The sequence below is a fragment of the Oreochromis aureus genome, linkage group 3 (assembly GCF_013358895.1).
Source record: "Oreochromis aureus strain Israel breed Guangdong linkage group 3, ZZ_aureus, whole genome shotgun sequence".
NCBI lineage: Eukaryota > Metazoa > Chordata > Actinopteri > Cichliformes > Cichlidae > Oreochromis > Oreochromis aureus.
Window position 1 is genome coordinate 116,502,200 of NC_052944.1, and position 6,564 is coordinate 116,508,763.

Here is a 6,564-nt window from a genome sequence, read left to right on the forward strand (position 1 = left end):
ATATCTCACTATAATGTAGCGCTCATTGACTTTGAAATTATCTGTCAGTGATACAGTAAACAAGATACAAATACTGCTATGTACACTTTAGTTTTTGATAATATATACAATATAGTACTTAAAGGAACACACTCCACTTTTTTTTGGAAATAGGCTCATTCTCCATCTCCTCAGAATTAAAAATGCAGCGTCTTCTTTCTAGATCCGTGACGTTAATAGGGCTCTGAAGCGTAAAAGGGTGACCCTGCTGGATAAGATGGCAAAGGTTTGCTGCGTTTTGGTGAACATGTGCCCCAGTGTGGTAGTAAAACCAGGGAAAATGCTCTTGTTAAATACTTCTAAGTCTTGTGCTGTTTATGTAGTGATAAGTTTTCAAAAGAGACAGTAAATTACAGAATGCTAGTAGTGGGTGATATTATTTAAATGCTGTCATGATTTTATGTGAACATTTTGTCATTTGTAAATTATACATAACATTGATTCTACATTGTAACTGATGTGATGTTCTACAAAGTGCTTTTAATTAAAAATAGGCAAACATTTCTTTGTTTCTTTACTCAACTTTTGAACAGTGGTACTTAGTAAGTACATATTCAGTAAATGCAAATTATTTACATGCCCCCTAAATTAAAACATTATGGGTTATTCAGAACAGAACTATGCTTGGAAAAATATTGTCCCATCAGTTGATCCAACTCCTCCACAGTAGCAGATGGAACTTTTCTTTTTTGAGGATGGCTTCTTTTACCTGTCACTACAGATGGCCTGTTTATGTTTTGATTGAGAGCCTTTTTTTGGGCAGCTGAAGAGGAGAAGTCTAACTTATGGCCAACCTCTGGCTGTATCTTGGTCATATTACCAGGCAAAACCCAGTATGAAGGTTCATCTGTAACAGTCCTTGTGCCACAGATCCGCACTGTTGCTTCTGCATTAAACAGAAGAGCAGCGACATGGCTGCAGGTCTCCATGACTCCGGCCATACAGGTGCAGTGGGCGGCTTCAACCTTCCCTGTGATGCTCACAATGACCCATGGCTGCAATGCTGCAATTGAGTCTTTGAGAGTAAAGGACCTGAAACATACACAGACAATTTCATTTAAAGACAAGAACTTTAATAAGCCAAGGTCGACACAAATGTGTTTTATCTACTTTCAAATCCATTTATCATAAATGTAACAAATAAAGTGTTTTTATGTATCCATCAATAGAACGCTGCATGTTATATTCTAAATCTGCCTGTTTCCTTTTAGAAACCTATCAGCAAAAAATGAACCTAAAGTATGTAATGCAAGGATGTAATCACTTTCAAGAGGGAGAAAACATAATGTTCGACTTTAAGTGACAATAATGGACACCTAATATGATAAGGAGATTCTGCAGGTCATTAATCAATGTATAAAACTAAAACAGAATGTATTTTTAGTTACACAGGACACAAACAAGGAAGCAAGATGTGTAATTAGGATTATTTATAATAAATATGAATTAATTAGGGCAATTTCTGTAACCATAAAGAATAACTAAATCCTTCAGGACAATGTCACATCAGTGCACTGAACTCACTATGTTATCCCTCTAACAGCCTCCACATGTTCTCACTGTAATTTCCCCCTCATGAATGAATTTATGCTGCACTAATCTGAATGTTCGGGGGAATCAAACGCATTTTACTCGCAGTACTCAAGCTGACTTACCTTTGCTTGAATGACGGCGTACTCACAACGTGGAGGCTTAAAAATAGCCAAATCTTGTACCCAGTCCTTGGTGAATTGGATGTGCGCCTCCAGAGATTTATAATTGCAAAATTGGTGCGCTGTGTATGCGCTGACTCCACAGACAAGGTATGAGAGTAGATCATGCTAAGTCAATAGCGGTTTGGTCTTCAGGGTTTCTACTCCACGGCAGTATTTCATACGGGTCCACATTTCAACAATCAAGTACCGTCTCTTTGCATCTGGACACAATCTGTCTCTATACCGTCATTTTCTTTTGAGCTATGTTTCAGAATAGTTCGTAGCAATCTTGTTTTGATTCGTGGCCTGCCAAGATGGTGCTGCGCCCCCCACAATGCATTGCGACATTACGTCAACTCCAAAGCCCTTTGCGTGCAGGAGAGTATGCGCATGCGCATTGCCATGGTGGTTTAAAAATAAAGATATAATGAAAAGTAATTAATAAAAATTAAATATTTAAACATTCCCACAAATGTGCAATGAACGTGCAAAAACTCTCTTTATTAGTTGTTGCTGTTTCTTTCTTTCTTTCTTTCTTTTTTTTTTTGAAAAATAACGACGTCTCTGAGGCGCGAATTCTGACAGTGAGAGGAACGGCCGGATACAGGAGACGGGAAGAAACAAGCCGATTATGTTCGCGTTAATTAAATGGTTGGAAGATGTAAAATTCTCAATTCTGCCAACTGAACATATACGAGATTTTAATGAGGATGAATAATTAGCCGGCATGGAGGAAATGGACCTTTATTTCGTGGAGTGGCGACAAGAAGCCAAAAGGCGGGTGGCCAGTCTATGAAGCCTCCATCATCAAGATAGCAGGGGCCTTATAATATTACTTTATTCTCGCTTATTTGGCACAGAAGCGTAGAGCGTAGAGCTTCCTCCTTTGTCCCACACGCCATCAAACTGTTTAACTCCTCAGTGGAGGGGAGAGGGAGGAGAAACAGGGGGACAAGGGAGGGCGGGAACAACTGAGCTGTAGGTGCAAACAAAAAAACAAATATTTGTAATATTTGTTTTTTTGTTTGTCTTTTTTTTCTTATATTCGACTGTGCAATAATCACTGTGCAATATACTCACTCAAATGAGCAATCCTATTTATCCATATTGTATATTCTGTATCTATATATGTGTATATATGTATATATGGTGTATTTATGCTTATATCCTTACTCTCATTCCCCTTAATGTATCTGTAATATCCAACTTCTTTCGGTGCTTTGCTACTGAAACTGAATTTCCGGAGGTACCACACCGAGGGATTAATAAAGTTTCATCTTATCTTATCTTATCTTAGCTTAGCTGCCACCCAGGCAAAAGAAAAATATTAGTATATCACGTTATAACGTGAAAAGTTTATCGTTCTAACAATATACTATCATGTTTATACAATATACTTTTCATGTTTGAACAACATGTTTGAACAACATTGTACGAACAATGTACATAATTATCACGTCCGTACAATATTGTGCGAACGTGATAATTATGTATATTGTAATAACGTGATATTATATTATACAAAGATGAAAAGCATAATGTTAGAACAATAAACATTTCACGTTATAACATGATATAGCTCTATTTTTCTTTTGCCTGGGTGGCAGCTCCACGCTTCCATAATTTGGTAATCAAAATATGTAACTTAATTAATTATATTGTGACGTACTTTTGCCTTTGCTTATTATTCTGCCTTCTCAGAAAGGGAAAAAAATTAAATAAAACTGTTTACATTTGTTATGTACAATAACTATCAAAACCTATTCACATTTAATTTGGCTTTCACGGAAATCCCACCTGTCCTTCTGGCTACAGAGCACTTACTTACCAAGGTTAGAAACAAAGCACAGTTATGCTTAATTAATGTTCGCTAATTACAATGTTCCACATTTCCTTGCTTTTTAAGTCATTTTTAGGCTTTTTAGAGTTTTTGTTTTTGTTTTTTTTAGCAGTAATATTTCTGCCTATTTATTTCAGCCCATGAAATCGAATGCAGATCTTCCTGATGTGAGATTTACATAAATGTAAGTAATTTTGTTTGTCATTGTCATTAATGTTGTTGCTGTTGTTGTTTTTTGTGCAGTTTGCAATCATATAAACCTAGCAAGCATCAGTCAGCACAGTGACTAACCTAAACTGATTCTTGCTTTATTCACATATATTATATGTAATTATATATACCTGCACATTGTACCTAGGGTTGCAGCCACTTGGCCCCACCCATTGTTGTGACAGCCCTGATTGTACTTATACACTGCATCTGCCACATTAATGTATTTTTAAGTGATTTGTTTGTAATACATGAATTTGTTTCTTACAGATGTCAAAGTCTCAACCTCATGCTGCCCTCCCCCATCCTCCTAAAGTAAGTATTTGTTGTTGTAGTTTTTTATGCAGTGTCTGTGTCACATGCTAATCATAATTATTGAAATAACTGTTTTCTAACAGATTTTCCAAAACACTAGTTATGTTTGTTGTCATTCAGACCAGTACTACTGCTTAGACATTGCTTAGTGGTCATGCATGTTTGACAAGCTTGTTATGATACCAAAACAGTAGACCTATCACAATAATCGATATATCGACTTAACACACAATACATGTACATGACCTCAATGATTGTTGATGATGCAATTTATCTGCCATTACATTTACAAAAATAAAATATATTAATAACAACACAATAACATTAAATAACATTGTTTTCTATTTGTTAGAAAATTTACTATTTATTCAAGTTTTTATGGTATCTAATATTTTGATACCTAATTTCCATGATCTAAATATTTTAAGAATTAGATGTTGGTTTGTCAATTGAAAGTGTGTAGATCTTGCATTATTATGGTGTTATATTATGATTATACATTCAAAGACATAAAATGGTCTTAAAATGACAATGACATAACTTGTCGCAATTGTTTATGGGGCAATATACAGACCAACAAAAGTTGTTATCGTAACAGGCCTTCAAAACAGACGGTTTTATGATTGATAAATTCAAAAATAAATACATTTAATTTCTCTGAGATTCTCTAATATTCAGTTACAGTTCACAACACAGCTACCTGTACATGCAGTATTATACTGTAAATATAAATCTCTGCATTTAGCATCCGACTAGAAGAGTCACAGTTACTGCCTCTTTTTTTTTTTTTACAAATACCTGTACTATTACTAACACATTTACTGTTTTACTTTTAGCCTGTGGATACAAATGCAGATTTCCTTAATGTAAATTGTGCATTTTAATTTTATTTTTATTCATGTTATTTTTATTATTATTTATTTATTTTATTTTACATTCAAATATTTCAAGCTTCTTGGTTAAAGAAGCTTGATTGCTAGTAGGTAAAGAATAGTTCACCTATAATTGATATTCCCGATTAATTTCTCACCTCTGATTGAATGCCTTTGTTTGTTTGCCTTTTTTGACTATAACAAAACATTTTTGCAGGATATATATGGTGAATTTATATGCATAGATACAGTCATAGTGCTTGACACATGCACACAGCAGTAGATGTACTAAAAAGGAAATAATTACAATCATGATGTTGATTGCTGATGTCAGTATATATATTTTAGAGGAATGTTTTGTTTTTCACCCAAAATTAACTATATTGTTTTAGAAGAGATTTATTACCCTACCTGACTCTTATATATTGTTCTGTTTTTGTTTGTTTGTTTGTTTTTGTTATTTTCAGGTTCAATGGTGCGTGTTCTTCTAATGGCCGCCTTCCCACTGGAGGTTTTGATCCACAGCAATTTAAAAGGTAAACAGCTTTGAAAGTCAGTTCAAATGGTTAGCTAATAGTATTCTAAAAAGCCTACTTCTCTGTCACCAGTTTCTTTACCAAAAAGTACCCATAAAAGTATCAATCAATAGCATATCATTGTAGTTCAAATGTTTAGTTGTACAAATATCAGATTTTTGGAAATCTAAAACTAGTCAGACACTCAAATGTTCATGCTTTTTATAGGAGGACAGAGCAAAACGGACAGAGTGAAGAACTGCCCTTCATAAGGACACTATGACAGCCATATATAATAAGTGAAGACTTTCTGTGTATCTAAAATTGCATACAGCACAAGTAACTTACTTTGCAACCATTAAAATAGGTTGTAAAGTAAGTTACCAATACAAATAGGTGATGATGCATTGTAGTGGTTGGTCTCAGACAAAGAAGGTCAACAGATTTATGAATGCTGGAGGGTAAGGAGAGACGACCAAAAGGGGTGTTAGCATTACTGTAATGTGAACTGGATAGACTTTCCATCTAGGAAAAAAAGAGGTAAAATTATGTATAAAATATATCTGTATTAATATCTGTATCTATATAAACAGAAATATTTGTTTGCTAAATGAAACCAGCTAACATAAATCATATTTTTATTTTAACTCCGATAAAAGTAATAGAACTGTGACTTTTGTTTGTTACAGCGGCGGTAAGGAAGAGGTTTCCCAATGTGTCCAGAAGGGCTTTGAGCATTGCAGTGAAAGCTGTAAATATATTTTAAATTGGTATTTCTCAAGAAGCTTGAGAAATACCAAGGGCTCAGAGAAGAGCTCGATAGGATGTGGAGGGTGAAGGTAACAGTGGTCCCAGTGGTAATCAGAGCACTAGGTGTGGTGACTCCCAAGCTAGGCGAGTGGCTTCAGCAGATTCCAGGAACAACCTCAGAGATCTCTGTCCAGAAGAGCGCAGTGCTGGGAACACATAAGATACTGCACGGTACCCTCAAGCTCCCAGGCCTCTGGTAGAGGACCCGAGCTTGAAGGATAGACCGCCCGCAGGGGACGAGCAGGGTGTAGAAAATATCAATGATGTAA

General features: G+C 35.4%; 1 long non-coding RNA gene across 3 annotated transcripts; it reads left to right on the plus strand.

Moving 5' to 3' along the window:
- Window positions 1-3,520: 3,520 nt before the first annotated feature.
- Window positions 3,521-6,009, plus strand: LOC120439188. 3 transcript variants are annotated; one of them, XR_005612450.1, is made up of 6 exons: window positions 3,521-3,565; window positions 3,711-3,757; window positions 4,054-4,098; window positions 4,935-4,964; window positions 5,438-5,506; window positions 5,714-6,009. It is a non-coding gene; the product is annotated as an uncharacterized LOC120439188 (long non-coding RNA). The 3 variants fall into 3 exon arrangements; XR_005612451.1 differs by having other exon boundaries at window positions 5,717-5,734; XR_005612449.1 differs by lacking the exon at window positions 5,714-6,009 and having other exon boundaries at window positions 5,438-5,573.
- Window positions 6,010-6,564: the final 555 nt, after the last annotated feature.